This window comes from Neomonachus schauinslandi, chromosome 10, assembly GCF_002201575.2.
Source record: "Neomonachus schauinslandi chromosome 10, ASM220157v2, whole genome shotgun sequence".
In the NCBI taxonomy this organism is placed as follows: domain Eukaryota; kingdom Metazoa; phylum Chordata; class Mammalia; order Carnivora; family Phocidae; genus Neomonachus; species Neomonachus schauinslandi.
This window is the reverse complement of record NC_058412.1, coordinates 29092076-29110381: the sequence shown is the minus strand read 5'-3', so window position 1 is coordinate 29110381 and position 18306 is coordinate 29092076. Positions and strand designations below refer to the sequence as shown.

Sequence of the window (18306 nt, the reverse complement as noted above, 5' to 3'; positions counted from 1 at the left end):
GGGCTTACGGGGGTGGCAGGGTCAGAAACCTGCAGTCAGCAGGAAGAGCGAGCGGCCGTTCTGGAAAGAAAAGCCTAGAAGACACCCAGTGCCAAAGGTGATGTTTTACTTTACTATCATGTTAATAATGAAGATTTGTCCTGGGCAATAAAAATAATTACACACTTATGTAAAGTGCATTATGGGTCTATATGTTTGCAGTGCTCTTTATAAACGCCTTCAAGCTTCATCCCACTCCAGGGAGATGAGTGCTCTCATTTTCCTCATTTTATGGATGAGGAAATCTAGGATTGCTCACCTGTGCCAGATCACAGAGTTAGTAAATGGTGGACCCAAGACTCAAACTCAGGCATTCTGGCTCCAGGGTCACAATCTTGGTTTCCATGCAGTACAAAACCCATTGTAATGGTCCTTGTTTTGTAGCATTGATAAGCGACAACCTACATAACGTAAGACTGTGGCCAGGGTGTCATCAAAAGGAACAGGGCCACTGACATATTTATGTAGCTTCTTTTAACCAAAAGATACTATGAACTTCTTCAGAGTAAGCTGGTTACAGTACCTTTGTGAAGAGCTTCCTACCGAATGTCTCTACCTATGTTTCCACAGATGGAAAATATGAGGTGCAGAGAGGGTGACTGGCTTATCTAAGTTTACATAGCAACCCAGTAGCAGGCTGGGAATAGAACAGAACAGAGGTTCCTGACCTCCCGTCCAACACTCTATCCATTAGTTCACACTGTCTTCTCCAGTTTCGTTTCCTGTTACCATGGAAGAGAGACTAAAATAAGTGTTTTAGCTGCCACTGCTAAGATCAAGAGTTCTAAATTTTTATCCATCTGCTAAAAGAGGCCAGTGATTCAGCTCTTCACAGGTAGCAGGCAACTCTGACTTACTCAAGAGATGCTTTGATCAGCACTCTCCGTGTAAAAATATGTATGAAGAGGGTATAGCACATTCTCTATTTTTATTGCAACACAGTGTGAGGAACGTCGCCTGAGATTTTTATGTGAACTTTCCACTGCTGTAAAATTTCTAATTTCCTTCAATCACTAAAGTATCCTTTCTGACAGGTAACTGTAAACATCCAAAAGTAGTTTAAGTTTAGGCAAGTTTTAAGATGCCGTGAATTAAATACAGCTGTGCTGCTTTCTGACATTCTTTTAAAATTTACTGTAAACATCTTTGGTTTTCGAACCTATATGGTTTTTCTTTTATCACTACTGTTATTAGTCACCCAAAATACTGATTCCATTTCAGCCTTCAGCCACAAGACAGCCAATGTTTTGTCAACATTATTCTAACCACAAACGTCAGACAGAATAGAGGACCTGTATCACCTTTAAGTAAATACACTATAGATTATCCCACAGAGAAAGGAGCTAGGTCTACGTTCTGGAGTTATGAGAGCAAAAATCAGGGCTGGATTCTGACCTCTCTATGTCCATGCTTTAGGGAATGGCTTATGGGTAGAGAAGAGTTTTGAGCACCTTTCGTGGACCAAAACCTTGTATTCTTTTTTTTTTTTTTTTAAAGATTTTATTTATTTATTTCAAAGAGAGAGACACAGCGAGAGAGGGAACACAAGCAGGGGAGTGGGAGAGGGAGAAGCAGGCTTCCTGCCAAGCAGGGAGCCTGTTGTGGGGCTCGAACCCAGGACCCTGGGATCATGACCTGAGCCGAAGGTAGACGCTTAACGACTGAGGCACCCAGGCACCCCAAACCTTGTATTCTTTTTTTTTTTTAAACCTTGTATTCTTAACTGACATTTAAGTTCATGAATGACTTTTGCCTTCAGAAAATGTATTATGGAAAAATGTATTTGGGCAGATTACACCGATCCTGGAAATGCATAATAATCATAGGGTAGTATGTAATTTTACTTTTGGTGAATTTTAGGGATTTGTTAAGAGGATAGTGCTGCATATGCTATTTTTGATACTTATTTCATTTAACACACAAAATCAGAACTGGGATCTCCGTCTAGAAAGTCAAAAGAAAAAGAAATGGCGTGGCTTGAGGATCAGAACCACAGCACAGACTTGAATGGTCCCACACTTATCCGAACAGCTTCATCAGCTAGGTCGACAGTCACAGATGTCCATCAAGCACACAACACATTTCTCCAGGAGAGGAGATACACTGGGCCTGTTTTCCCACAACATTCAGGATGATACCTTTTGCTTAGTGTAACAAATGAAAAGAAAATGCATAGAAGGGCTGATTATTAGGTGCTGGTAAATATTTCAGATAAAACAAGTCTTACTGGATATCTTCCAAGTCTCAGATAATATGGTAGAAGGCAAGAAACAAAAAATTATTTTGTACCTTTAAAATCGTATTTCCCCTTCATTTATGATACATTAGATGGGAGAAATTGGAAGTGTATACATTTCAAATTATGTCTCCCTCAATATTTAATATTAAAACACAGAAAAACTCAACAAAACCATTTGCTCATGAGAATTGTCAATTTACTCTAGAACTATTCAATTTCCCCTCAATAGGTTGGCTGACTACAAAACTTTCACTGTGATATATTCAATATAGAAATCTAAATTTTTTTTTTTAAAGATTTTATTTATTTATTTGAGAGAGAGAGTGAGAGACAGAGAGCATGAGAGGGAGGAGGGTGAGAGGGAGAAGCAGACTCCCCGCTGAGCAGGGAGCCCGATGCGGGACTCGATCCCAGGACTCCAGGATCATGACCTGAGCTGAAGGCAGTCGCTTAACCAACTGAGCCACCCAGGCGCCCAGAAATCTAAATGTTTTTAAGAAGTATTTTAACGCTTGTCCTCTCATTTTATGACATTTAACAAACAAGTATCGTTTGTCTTTATGAGTACAAACTGAACAAATTTTAAAAGCCTTTTGATGGTGGTGGTAACGCACGATTTGGGGGGGGGTGGGTACTTACTGCCATTGTCCTAGGTCGCTGGAGGAAATGTTGATCTGTAAGAGACACATCTGTAGACAACTAGCTGCCTAACATTTCATCTGAAGTCATGCATTACATTCTATTCCCTTCCAACATTCTCTCAACATTGTAGTGCTCGGTGTCCTGCCCTGTGAGGTCCTCTCTGTATTATAGTTAGATTTCTCTAAGAACAATATGACAGCAGGAATATGCAACTATGAATTATCTAGCAAAAGATCTGATATTATCATAAACAGATAGGAGAGTTTGCTCTCAGTCCAAAACATTCACATGTAATCTCAGAAGTGGTCCTCATACTAACATCAGAGCAGTGTTTGGGGAAAGAAAGACCACTGCAATTCAATTTCTTATTCCTAATAATGAACTTCAAAGCGAGACGCATTTGATACCATCCTGAATTGGAGCATTTAAAATCAATGTTACATTCAGAGTCCTTACAGAATAACGACCAAAATTTAGTTAGACTGTTTACAAAGTTTCTATCCCAGGAAGTTCTTGGGGTAGGTAGAGGTATTTTAAAGAATCTAGAATCGTGGTATCATAATATGATTACTTCTAAGCCATACACATAAAGAAGCTCGAGGAAGTGTTGGCGACATGTGAAAAATGTGTGAGCTATTTGTTAGAGTACCCTGAACTGTGCGTGTCGGGGACTGTGACTAGCTCACACTTGGTCTGGGCAATGGTGTTCTGAACATGGAGAATATCCTGATGAGTCTTGGCCTGAAGACCAGAAGATGCGCATGTAAATCCTGCATTTCTATGCTCTTACATTACAAAGGATACTGAGATGATAGGCCAGAAAATACATGCCTTTCTAGAAGGATGATGGTGATGCTATGCCCTTGGCAGGTTTAGGGATTATCAGTTGAACAGAGGTCCTGCTAAGACTTTTGGAGACAATGATGCATCATGGTATACGATGCCTGTTGCTTGGAGCAAAGAAAACTGTCCCCCTTCAAACTGGCTGGGCAGAGACATGTTAGTGGGCCCTTTTCAAAGGAAAGGTCTCAGGTCTCCTCATTTAGGAGAGTGAGCAAATATTTGCACACAGGTGGGTATTTGGCGAGGGGAAGTTCACTGAGGTAGTGCTTACAAGATCAGCCTGAAATTCCATCTCATCTTGTATTGAATCAGCTGAGGAATTAAAGAAATACCTTAATGTCCTCCAAAGGAAGAAGGCTTGAAACAGCAGGAATTCATTGTCTTTGGCTACAACTATCTCTAAAGGGAACCCTGGAACAGCTTCTTTGTGGAGAAGAATTCTAGAAATATTTTCTGAGCCTAGAAGCAATAAAGAACAAAAATGGGTGTTTGTTACGTCTACATCCAGCAGTTTGCTTGCTGTTTCCTACCCCGCATCTGAGTGGGGATTGCTGCTCTCCTCAGCCCGCTGTCTTCGTGAATGATTTTTAAAGGCTCTCTGAGCACCTGCCGCTGTCCAGAAGAGCTATTTCTACAAGAACCTTTGGGATTGGGTCAGGAGTGCAGATGTTCAGCCACTGATTCTTATCCTAAGCCTTAGAGAACAAATGCTGGAAGGAGACCTATTATAACATGCAATAACATAAACACATATTAATTTTTTATTTTACATTTATTTAAAATTTAGGAATAACTATTTTTCATATTGTAGAAAGCCCAACAAAGCCCTTCCCAGTAAAAATATTTCCAGGAAAACATTCATATTTTTCAAGATTTAGAGAGCCTCAGAAACTAAGTTCCTGAGGAACACCACCGGTATTTTACATTGATGTTCAAGTATTTCCTAGGAGCAATTGTACCTACTCAATGGAGATGGTCAGGCCCTATGGTCACAGTTAATTTGATCAGGAGTACAAAGTTAAAATAAAAGCATTATTTTAACTCCAGGGCCACAGCACTAGACCATAAAATAATATATATTTGATCATTCAGGAGATATAAATGTGTTAAGCAAATCTAAACTCTCTACTTTCTTGCTTTTTGTTATTTTACAGAAAATTCTCCAAAAAGAAAGGGAAGAAGTTGAAACTCAAATTTAACCTTTTTAAGATGTTGATTTAAAGTTTTAATATCAGTCCTATCATCATATCAGATAGCTTAACACATTTGGGACAACAACAGAACGAAAAAGAATATATTTTGATCTTCAGTTATTTTAAAGTGTGTAATAATATTGTGAATTTGGTCCTGAAATAATTTATAGAATCACCAGTTTTTATATTTCAAGGGGCTATAGCTTAAACGAACATGCTAATAGATGCTTTTAACTTGGTGTCTAATCTGTATCACTCCATTGAACTTCTGGGTTTGAAATAATGCATACAAAGTTTTTCTCATTACCTTGATTACTATGAACTGTTTATCTCCCGCAAATAATACTAATTATCTCCATTGAGAAGGGTGTGAAGCACTCTTTCTGATTAGCAACCCCGGGAAGGCTGACAGCCAATTAGTAGCTCTTGAGTATGGGTGGGTGATTCTGGAAAAGCACTCGTGGAAGACATCCAGAGCCATCCCTCCTGGGTCTGTCTAAAGCACCACCTCCAACAGGGGGGTAATTAGCTCTAGTTCCAGATTTCTATTATCTCTAGGAGTGCTGCTTCACCCTGCCGAGGCCTGGGTGCACGGCAGGGCTGGAGGGCCTGGCTGTGGGCAGCGGCTGTCTACTAGCACCCCTGATTCCTACCAGCATACCTGCGTGCAAACATGTGCGTGCACGCACACACACACTAAGAGAAGTCTTTCTGGAAAAACCTCATTATAGGCAAATTTCTAGAAAAAGTTTTTTTTTTTTTTTTTTAAGGCAGATACATTCTTATATTTCTTTCATAAGTTAAAAAAAATTTCAAGTACAAGTAACAAGATACATGAAATTTACTCCTGTCTCTGATGTACCCCTCCTTTTGGACTTCAATAATGGTTTGCATAATGTTACATGGCTCTTGTCTATAAATTCACAAGCCTGCTTATTGGATTGTTGAGAGACAGAGATGAACAATTATGTTCTCTTTTCAGTCCTAATTCAGGCATTCTCTTTCTTAAGATTTTTAAAAAATTGTTTGTTTATTTATTTATTTATTTATTTGGGAGCTGGGTTTGGTTAAGCCATGTGAATAGCTAATGAGTGGGAAAATTCCAGTTTCACTCACTTTCTAAGGCTAAATCTATCAGGTCCCCAAAGCCTACCAGTTACTGTGCGCCTGGCCGGGGGCCATAAAACTGGAGATAAAGTTGGACAAGACAGAACCAAAGGAGATAGCTTATCTGCTTTACTGTGTCTTCATATGTCATTCTGTTACCACAGTGGCTTTTCATATGTGACCAGAACTAGTCAGAAAACCATTCCAATAAATCACCAAATTGTCAACATAATTATAGCCTGGGAAGAGAAGTACTATAAAGATGAAATTTTCCCAAATGAAGCTAGAGGGGAAACTATTCATGTAGATGATGAGAAGACAGAGACTGAGGATACAAAACTCCCCTAATCTGGAAGGTGGGGATTTCCAAGGGGTATGGATGTGTATGTACAAAAGTCTCATGAAGTCATGGAAAAAAATCTACAGCTGGAGTTTTCAAATTCTTTCAGCCACTACACACTTAGTGATCCTTTTTTCCTTTGTATATATTTCTCATAACAACACCTACATCCTTATAATTTTTAAAGTACTTATCACAGAGCAGTTTCTTTATTTTATTTTAAAAGATGAATGGTGTGAAAATGTCCCCAAGATCTGTATTATTTTATGGTCAGATAGAGAAGTGACCATATATTTACTTTAGACCTATTTATTAACTTTGTATGCTTTTTCCAAGGAACTTGGCTGTTGGGAGATATTTTTCTTCCTTTATCAACCTCATATTTAATAGGAAAAGACAGTAGTAGGATTCTGAGATTATTATTAAAAGACCACAAAAGAAAAATTGAATTTTTTTATAGAGAGGATATCTTTTTCCAAGAATTCAGCTGGAGAGAGCTCACAAAATGACTGGATTCCAAGAATAATTTGGATCTTTTAAACTTGTCTTATATTTTGTTACATTATTTTTATTGTTCGTTTTCCTAGAGGATGGAACCAGAAATAATGGGTCACATTTATAAATACATTTGTATGTATTGTGTATGCATACACACATTTTAATAGCTATCTTGAACTGGGGTGTGTCAGGTGGTCAGAATTTTGATATCTCAACCCAACCCTCTGGAAAATGGCTGAGGACCAGAGAGGAAAGGTCCCTGCGTTAGGAACAATGGTTTATTCATGGTTTATAACCTTAGCACTAAGCCTAGTACTTGGCCCACAGTCGTGCTAAATGAATGAATAAAGAAGAACAAAGATGCTGAACATGGAAAGTCAGGGCATACTTTTTGATGAAGAAGGGCTCCCATTCAGTATTGTCCTTAACAGGATGAATCTCTAATTTCCTACCTTTTGGAGGACTGGACAGTAAGTTCCTTAGGAGTCGCATTGCTGCAGCAGTCCCTTACACATAGTGGGTACTCAATAAATGAGCTTCTCTCGAGCAGCAAGCTAGTTCAGAAGGCTGCTGTGAACTGGACTCTCTAATAATAGCACAAACTGAGCGAAAATGCCCAAACCCAAGCAGTCTCCGTGAGAAACCCACTGATGATACTCAACTGCCTAAAGTTGGTGAAATTATGATCTGTATCTCTGGACTGAGAAGGCAGGCAAGTATGTAAAGCATTGTAGGTCTCCCTCAAGATTCTTAACGTTCAATTTCAATTATCTGGGGAATTCACTTCTAGGACTATCTCAATTCACTGATGGTGCCAAATGAATAAAGTGTTATTAAAATAGTCCTGAAAAGAGCTGGGCACGCACTCAATTCAGCAACACAACTAGCAGGGGATGAAGAATGGGCACTTTTGCCGAGGGCTCAGCAAATTTACCTTGTAATGGAAACAAAGACCGGCAAGAGTCAGAAGGAGAAAAGGGATGAGTTGAAACAGGAATGCAAACGAGAACACTGATGATGTCATCTCAGTGCCCGGCACCTGGAGCCCATTTATTTTCCTCAGTGGGGACATGAGTGCCACTGGTCAGGGCCCAGGGCTTGGAGAGGATGAGGCTGGGCAGAGGGCGAGTGTGAGCACAGAGACAACTGGGGAGAGCGACTCACATGCCCTCGGGTGGGGCCCGTATCCCCGGGCAGCCGCAACGGGCTTTCCCGGAGGTCAAACAGCAAGGTCCAAATTCCTGAGCCAGACAGAGGCTCAGGAAAACTAACAGGAACAAAGGCCAGGCCACAAAAAGGTCAGAATAATGGTAACTGGGTCTCAGCACTGAGAATAGAGCCAGGAGCAAGAATGGCTTCTGAATCTGAGCCACGATGGTCAAGTACTTTCATTATTGACCAACTTAACTTTCCTCACCCTCTCCCTTCTCACGATGGGAGTCTAAAGGGAAGCAATGCCAAGGACATGGATTTGGGGTCAGGAGATTTAGCTTGAGTCCCTATTCCCTCATGATCTCACATGTGCTGCTGAACCTCTTCGGGCTTCTATAAAATGGGAATATCCACTATTCCAGCCTCGCAATATCACCGAGAGGCTCAAATCAGATCAGAAAGAGGGGACGACAAACTCTAGGTGTGACGTGGATATGACTTGTTGCTAAAATTACCGTTGTCATGACTATCCTGCCTGCTTGGAGCTCGACCTGGTCTCAGAGGATGGCTGAGTAAATGAATTATGTGCCCTTTTGTAGGCCTTCAATGTTCAGCTGATAAATGGTACGACAACTGCTTTGGCATCTGACCCCCGTGCATTGTAACCTAAGCATCCTTTTCTATCTCCAGTGATAACATGAAAAGCATCTGGGATGTGGGTCGGTCCACGACATCCTTTCATATGGTCTGGTAAGCTTTGGAGCGTGTTAGTGACCAGCCACTGGCGCCTTTCACATTTGCTGAGTGGCAGTCTGTTATCATTGTTCCGCATTTTGACTGTGCCCGTGGTGTCTCGAAGAGAACAGAAATCTCTTCATAATCAGCTTATCCAGTGTGAGTTGAAACAATGGTTCTGTGTGCCTGGCTGACCCCGTTCTTCCTCTCTCATGATGGGGGCCTTGCTGGATCTTCGGGGAGGAGGGCAAACTCATTACATTCATATACAGAATATTTTGGTAGCTTTGCCAGTACTCTTGCCACTCTCAAGTTGCAAGAGGATACACAAGACCCATCTCTAAAAGCTGTCTTTGATGAGCAGATCCTAGTTTCAGACGTGGGACCAGGTAAGACTTATGTCAACAGTAAGAGACAGTTCAACCGGTACTTTCTTAGCAACAATACTGGGGGCCTCTCACTCAAATAATAACGTGCTCAGTGTCTGTCACAGGACTGTAGGGCATCTCTACTGAATTCATCTGGCCTAAAATCTCCATGGAATCTTCCTAAAACTTGGTTCCCAGAAAGCATGAAAGAGTCATGGTCTTGAAAAGATCTGAACGTGTCAATCCCTCTCAATCTGCTTATTATCATCGCTAAGCATTCTTCCAGATGAAATTTTTAATAAAGTAGACAGTCCCTAATTGTTTTAGAAAGTGAGCTGACGTGCAGGGCAAGAGCTTTCTAATTAAGGTGAAAACGAATACCATCCCTTGTCTTCCTACCGATGGCCAAAGTCATGGTGCCAGGACCAAATACAACAGCCCAGGCATAAGCAAATGGTAGGTACTGAATACCTCAATAAGCATTAAATATACCTTGCTTGATTCCAAAGCAGATCCAAAGCAGCCTCAAATTATGTCATGCATGTATACTCTTTTAAAGTGAGGAAACGAGGGCCAAGGTAAATTTTAAGTAGAAAAGAATTCACTGCAGCCAGGGATGAGGTCAGCACCCAGAGTGCATGCTGTGAGGTCCTGGCTGGTTGGGGACGTGGCTCACAGACTCTGCTCTCAGTCTGCTCCAGCAGCCAAGGTGAAAAGTCAAACCCAGAGGGCCCAGGGACCAACTACTTGTTGGCCTTCGAACTTTCCTGGGGACTCCTGATTGTGCTTCACGGTGGTGTTGCAAAGTAAGAGCTAGAGTCTTGCCCTGAATCTTATTTTCGATTGGTGACCAGCATTAAATTCTGTGGTTTTCAGTGGTCTGGTCACCTGAATTGGGCTCTGTTTCAAGCAAACGTGATACATTCAGCTAATCTCTCAGGTGTGACAGTACAATTCACTTGATGTGTAAAGAGGTATTCTGTAGATACAAATGGTAAGTACAAATATGGTCAAATCGCTAATAATTCAACTTGAATTAAAAAAAAAAAATGTGTGAAATGCCAAGGCATCACCATCACCTCGTGTTTCTGACAAATTTCAAAAAAGCACTCAATGTTCACTATCCCTTATTACCTACTGAATTTCGATCAAACTGATGGTAGGACCCCCGGACCAAGACGTGGCAGTGCCGAGCCCCCCGTAATAGATGTCCCAGTGTGCATGCTGATGGACACGGGGAACATCTTGGAGTCTCAGACTGAGATAAGGACATGTGAGTGTGATCCAGCTCCCTGCCCCCTCAGCAGCTAACTCCAATGGAAAAGCCACAGATGGCCAAGGGACACTCTTCAGCAGACATTTTCATTCCTGCAGGGTTTTGTTTTGTTTCTTACAATAATACTGCAGCAGACATTTTATACACTTGAGTGACATTTTATCTTCAATAATCAGACAGACACAGCACAGAAAATACTTCTAAAGAGGGCCTCTAAAACAATTCGCTGGCTTACAATCTCTGAGGCTAACCCTCATGTGTTAAATAATGGGAAATCGTTTTGTTCTTATAAGATAAACTGAAGACCATACACTGAAACAGTTTAAAATGGTACCACCAGAAGTGGAGTTAGAGAGCTAGGATATTAAAAATAAGTCACGTAGGAATCACCACCCCTCTTAAAAGAGTTATTTCTACAGGGAAATTATTTTAGTCTAATTTATTTGAAAATATGTTTGAATCGAGCACCTGTAACTTCACGAAATGTTGTAATACATGACCATTTAAATAAATGCTTCTAGGCCCTAGAAGTCATAAAAAACACTATGTTGTAGGTGAATTGATTTTTTTTTTTTTAAATAAATACACCAGGAGTTATACTTACAAATAAGTGTTATGGCTAAAAGCACTTACTCTCAGAGGCTATATGCTTGTGCGGAAATGCTATTCATGTTAAAATTCTCTTTGAAACTTCTCTTTGGAGTTGCTTTTCAGAGCAAATTACTATGTCATAGAAGAGAAAGTGCCTTTATTTTACCGTCCCCCTTTTTGCTTCCTCTGAATGATTTTACCGAACTAGATCATCCACTTTTTTCACCAGACTTAGATGTGAATGACTCTATTTCCTAGAGTCTGATAAACCTTGGAAGTCAGGGGCCTGAGAAGCTAAGGGCATTCAAAAGGATGGGCCACCAGCTCCGATGTCCGTTTCAACAGAGAAGTACCAAAAATATTTTGAATGACTCTATTTCTGCAGGAGCTGTGCAGTTTTCCCATAGAACTATTTTGAAAGGAAAAACACTTCACTTGGATATGTATATCTTGGTACGTTTAAAAATAATCTCGCTACTTTATCACTGGACCTTGTATGGGTATCAACAAACAAGCTTCCTATGAAAAGGCTGTCAGGTGCTTTAAGACAGATGTGTTGAGACCAATCCATTCACTAGAACAGAGGTCAACAGTGGAAGGAGACGAAGACGAGGATTCTAAAATAAGATGGTCTAACAGAGTCACAGTTAGGTAAAGCAGACAATCTCTGAAAAGCTAGACAATGTGATTATTAGTTAAAATGTTAAATTCTATCAAGCTGACAAAAGCTAAAAGAAAACCAATTCGGCTACTTCTGGGTTGATGGCTGTACCATAAAGAAAACGGAATCTTTCGCTTTTAAAAGTCCATGAGCCTTTTCTGAAGGGCATGTTTCTTAATAACCTTCATTAACTTCTGTTTGGTTGCCTAAGAGTTGTCTCTTATCCAAAAAAAGTTTAACACAGTCTCAGTAGAGATTGTGTTTATTTAAGCTTGTTGGAAAAACATTCCTATCATTTCAAGAATGACTAAATATTTTTCATTCACATAGTTAGCATTCCAGACTATGTTTTCCTGCCTCTGTTGATTAGATGAAAATTAGCAGGCCCAAGTCTGAACTATGAGATTCAATTATTATCTACGTAGGAAAATTAGGAGACACCTAGCAATAATGCTCTTTTAGGTATGGGAAGTGGGCAGCAGGAGAAATAAAGAGCAACCTGCCCCTCGCAGGCCACATCCACGGGAAAACGTTTAATAGCCGGGACTGCTGGAAGCTGTAACATCAGAGGCAGAGGTTTTTCTAATCATGTGTTTCACAAGACGCTCTCAACAATAACATTCTAATGTTATTTGAAATATCTAAAGCTATTTTAAACGACCAGAGAAAATAAAAATATTATGAAATTCATCCAAGAAAAATTTTTGATGCTTTAGGTTAAATACCTACCTAAGTTAACACACAGTCCTCTGCTATGCATTTGTTACCCCAACATAGGACCTTATTTGGACAAGCTAAAAAACAGACCGTGCTATATTTTAATTCCCATTTATGGAACGGGTTTCCAGGACACTTAGAGTTAAAGGATGAAACAGCATGCCTAACAGTCTTTGAGATATTACGAGTATTTTACTATTCTTGGCTGACTAATAATAGCACTGTAGATGGCACTGAAACAATACCATCCATAAACTGATTTTTTGATCCCTGTTTGATGTACCAGAATGTTGATATCATGTGACCCTGTGGCATCTTTGACTTCTCTGCCTCTTGGGTCAGCCAAACTATGTTTGACTCCTTGCCACAGAAGCAGTAGCTTAATCATTTGAGATACTGTTCAGTGAGGAAGTATTATGGGCAGGGCTGGAAACATTTTTTCTTGTTTTAAGGAATTCCCACCCAGATATGTGCCTGGTACAGACTTTTCTGGCAGCCTAGTAGAAATTTCATTTGAGGGGCAGCTTGATTCAAACGATATCATCGGCATTTATGGGAAAGAAGAGGGTGTTCCTAGGAGGACTGAGGAGGAGGACAGTATGTTTGACAGCTGTTTTCAGCCCTCCAGAGGTACTCAGCACGTACTCTACTCCATGAGCTGATGGTGAAGTGGCTGAATCAAGTCACACAGATCAAGAAAAGCCTCATGCTCTTCAACACTGTCCCAAGTAGGACCAGGATTACCCAAGTAAGAGATCCAAGAAGGCAAGATGCCGGGAAGAAAGATGGTTGATTGTCTGGTTCAATCACATTCTATCCTAAAGTCCACAGAATTAGGAAGAATCAATGCACAGGGAAGAGCTGGTTTACTCCAGGTTAGCAGAATTATTAGACTGGTCTGAAACTCCGTTCAGTTTCACAATAACTCTGTGAATAGCACACATTTTAAGTTTTTATTATGGAAATTAAAAAAAATACCGAAGTAGATAGAATAATATGACAGACCTTTATATACCCATTATCTAGCTTTGATAAGCTACAAATAATTCTTTGATTTCCTGTCTGAGATGGGAAACAGATTTGCTTTTGTTTCAGAGAAACAGAACTCGTAGAAAGAAACTAGCCAGTTGCCCAGCCACAAACATGGAATTTACTTACTGGCAACCTAAGTCGTGATGCTGAATATTACCTTATAAAATATTAACCCATGTGGTTCCTAATTTTTGATAGGTGATACTCTTGGTGTTGGCTCCAAAATCCCCCAGGTCATCAGACAAACAAATCCTCCCGGTAGGAGACTGTACACACTGGGCCTGATGAACACTCAGGTCACAGTGGCCACCTGGGTGGGGTCCAGCCACAGCCCAAGATGAGCAGGCTTGACATCAAGACTTCGAAGTGACGATGAAATTCTTATCTCTTGCATCAGGTGTAGCAGCCAAGCTGGCCTCATACCTGTTCACATTTCTTGCATTTTTCTTATTGAGTCATCCAGGGCGTGTCATAGCCACCTCAGAGCCAAAATTTCCCTCCCCTACACCTTATCTTACCTTTAATTATACAACGGATTTTTTTTTTTTTAATAGAAAGTAGTACTGTGTCCTTAGGGTCTCTCTGACATTAAGAATCAGCATAGGCAGCATTTATATCTGATGTTATTGGGAAAAAATTCAAGTATTTTCTTTTTTTTTTTTTTTCAAGTATTTTCAATACTGAATTGTGACATTAAAAAAAATTCTAGCTGAAATGACAAGGCTGCAGCACCTATATACTTGCTGAAAGGTCTTAAAAGCAGTACATTAGTTTGACAGCAGGCATTAGCCTTGTAGGGTCTGCGGAAGCCCCACTTAAACTCTGCGATTCTGGACACAGGGGCTGAACTGCAGAGAGAATAAGCCACAGTTTACAAACCAGTCTTGGAGGGCCCCGTGGCTGCCCTGCGAAGGAGTCGAGAGCTCAGTGCTCATCAGGAGGCTGAGCGGTACTTGAAGCTAATTGGCCCAACTCGCCTATAAACATCTGGGCCCACCGTATGCCAAACACACTCCATCTAACACTCTGCTTTCTATTCTCAGAGTGTATTTTCAAATATAAGCATTCTAACATTATTCCTTCTTCATCTGATCAGGGTCAGCATTTGAGACTCTGGTTAAGGAAATCTTTATCAGGGTATGCCACTTCACTCAGCTAAGACGGAGATCTGTAAGAGGAGATTGCTTGATTTCCTACTCCAGGCTTTCCTCGCTCCCTAACTTACTCGCTCATCATTTATTCATTAACAACTTCTTCCATGTCAGGTGCTGTTTTATGGATTCAAAAGTATATGGTAAGTTCCTAGCTCATGGGGGAGTAGCCTCGTTCAGGCTACTGGTAAACCTGGAGTGCAGTGCAGGGTCTGTCTCAGAGGCAGTACACCTGCAGGCTCCAGAGCCAAGGCTCTAGGAACACACTGCTCCGCATTTTTGAGCTGTATGACCCTGGGCAAGTTACATGACCTCTAAACTTTGGGTTCTTTGATGATGAATTAAGATGGTGCTACCAGAGGAAAGTTGTGAGGATCAAATGAGCTGTTGGTCTTAAAGCACTCAGGCCGGCTCAGTCAGTGCACAAGAAACGTTAGCTACTGTCATAAGGGCTATAAATGAGAGGATACAAATGGTGCTAGATGCCGAGGAAGACCTCATTCTGCTGCCTTCCTTTTCTGTTTTTAGGCTTTTTTTTTTTAAGATATATTAAGAGAGAGAGAGAGCATGAGTGGGAGGGGCAGAGGGAGAGAGAGAGAGAGTCTCAAGCGGACTCCATGCTAAGCACGGAGCCTGAAGCGGGGCTCGATCCTACGACCCTGAGATCATGACCTGAGCCGAAACCAAGAGTCGGACGTTCAACCTACTGCATCACCCAGGCGCCTCTCTGTTTTCAGTTTTTAAGGAGATAAGGACGTATCTTCCATCTGTACACTTAAATTGCAAACTTTATATACTATTCCATTCTTTTCCATCCTAGCTCTTTAAAAAGGGCCAGAAAATTTAAATCATGCTATTGAAGAAGAAGAAATGAAGAGAAAAGCCAGCAGAACAAAACCCAAGAATACAATCAGTTACAGACTTATAAAATGGGATGGCTTATCTGTATACCTGAATTAGGTGTTGACAATAACTTGGTAAGACTCAATCATGAGAGTACTTAAGTGCCAATTTAAAAAGCACTTGGGTACTTGTGAATCAAGTTAGCTGTCAAGTAATAGCCAAGTCTTGAAGGGGCCCCAGGTTCCAGTCCCGTCCTCCAGGAGTAACCAAACACACGGTATTGTCACTTGGAAGGATATGGAGCTCCAGGAACAAGAGTGGTCACAACAAGGTGACCAGTCGTCCCTGCAGGTCCTAACATGCCATATTTGGTAATACATAATTTATTTAGAAAGAATCTCAAACCACAATCTTTGTGTGGGCTCTTTCATCTCATTTCAGGCTCTGACTATGTACCCTGGGACTGTAGCTAATAGGGTGAGGGCCAGCATTTGTTATGCAATTGTGCACAGAGGAATTTACTGTGTACAAACTGCATAAACACCAGTGTTCCTGATTTTCTCCAAATAATTGCGGCTGATTATTTATTATTACACATTAGCACCTTGCTTTTTTTCTTATTTCATCTAATCTTTTCGCTATTCTGAGGTCACCTGAAATTCTACTTAAATATGCTGCTGAAAAAGTATTTTCGAATAGTTCCAGAGACTTTCTTGGGTCCTATAAACCAAGCAATAAGATTCATTCGCCTTGTATTATTTTATAAGTTTATTATTATTAATAAGTAACCTTTTAGGATTCACTCTTAAGCTGGGCACTGTTTTTTGATCCCATACCAAAAGAATCTTTCTGTCTTTCTATTACATCTTAAAACGGTAGTTACTGGACAGCAAGCACAATCTTATATGAAACTCACTACTTAAGAGCAAAAACAAGAAATTCAAGATAATCTAGTTCTCTGAGGACTAGAAAATGGACTGTGCTGAAGGCTGGATGAAGAAGGAGAGAAGGGGAACAGAGACCAGCAGAAGCTTACAGCTTGAAATCAAGATGCTGAGTTCTGGCGAGGAGACGGTCCCGACACGAGGCTTGGGAAGGAAGTCTGTGATGGGTCTCTTCAAAGGCATCGGTCCTCCTCAAACTGCCACCCCGCTCCTGTCCCACTCCCCGCCGCAAGACCAAGAGCCAGAGATGAAGAGTGATGAATAAGGAAACTGGAAATAGGGGTATGAGCAAACAGACGACATCTGGGAGCGCAGGAAACAGACAGGACGTAGCTGAATCTGACAAGACGTCCGTGCATCCCATCATGGCTACTTAACGGCCACTGACCTTGGAGGAAATTACCCTCGTCTCTTTCAACCTTACTTTTTTCATCTTTAAATGGGATGACGAAGCCTGCAGCACCGTTATCGAGAGGATTCAATAACATCAGGTACAAACACAAAGCACTTAACCCCACAGTACCTAAATACGGGCATGCCTTTTCTCCTGGTTTAATTTAAAACAGCCTAAAGTATTTTCTCTGACTTTAACAAGGAGTTGTCCCTTATTTATCTTTGTGTCCAGTGCTGTATTTGGACAATCAGAAGTGCTTCATAAATTTTTTGGAATTAACAGCTGACCAAAACGATCACTCCTTTCTCAAACAGTGGAAGATTAGATTATGACTCCACGTAGATGCTGTGAGACTGAACTCTACGTAATCACACTAACATTCACTCCCTATCCAAACATCTACACGATATGCACGAATCCATCAGTCTGTCTCACACACACACACATTCCTCGTCCCTGACGGTCTCCCTGCTCTATCACAGCAGTGGTGACGGTATGCTGGTGCTGCAAAAGGGCTTGCCTTCCCTTCATGTACTGTCAGAGGGAAGGCCTTATTACTTTTTATATAAGCTTTTTAGTCTTATTATCAATTTATAATTCAAGACTCATGAAGTTAAAGGATTAGTGTCTGATGGTTAATACACTTAGGCTTTAAATTTCTCTTGAAGTTATCATGCACATATGCGAACGTAAGGATTTCAAGTTGACAGCGGACTGGCCCCAGTTCTCAGGGAACGGTATTTCCACCTCTGTTTCGGCAAGGCGCCCTTTCTCATAAAGCTGACCGTATACCATCATACGTATTTCCGTCCACTCCTTTTTCCAGCGCTGAAGCACTGCCTTTAGGGGATGGGAGGAGTACACGTGTGAGGGATGGGTGATTTCCACAAAACTGGTCCTCTGGAAGCTATAAACTTTGGAGGTGGGCAGCTGCACTCTGAGCAGAGTAATGGTGAGGGAACTGGTGATGTCAATAGACCTAGAGTCCTCCAGCTTACATTTTTATATGATTTTTAAGTTCTTTAGAGTTCTAAGCCCTCAGATATTAATGAAGCTAGTCAGGCAAACTCTGAAGTCTGAGTTTCTTAAAATTTTAGGTAGAAGCAAAAGACTCCTGATACAGGATTTAGTCAACGGAATTTTTTTTTTTTTTTTTTAAAAAAAAAAGAGCAGTGGGGAGCGGCAGAGCGAGAGGGAGAAAGAGTCTCAAGCAGACTCTGCGCTGAGCATAACGTCAGGGTCGATCCAAGGACCCTGACATCATGACCTGAGGAGATACCAAGAGCCGGATGCAGAGTCAGCCACTCAACCAGCTAGGCCACCCAGGCGCCCCCAGCCAATGGAATTTCTGCAAAGACCTATCAGTTCCTTAAAGCTGTTTTAAAAAATTCTAGAAGGATTCATCTTCAACATGATCCACTGTAGTTCATTTTACTATGCAAATGTGCTTCTTAATGATGGATACTCTCCATTGGATCTGTCAGTATAACTATTCACTCTCGTCTGTACGAACAGGCACAGAGGATTAAGGCTGACTTAAG

The 18306-nt window shown here is 41.0% G+C and overlaps 1 protein-coding gene across 4 annotated transcripts in view; it reads right to left on the bottom strand.

Annotated features, from left to right (window-relative positions):
- The window catches only part of CRIM1 (cysteine rich transmembrane BMP regulator 1), a 186798-nt gene that overhangs the window by 50711 nt on the left and 117781 nt on the right, over positions 1–18306 (bottom strand). The window lies entirely within an intron of this gene.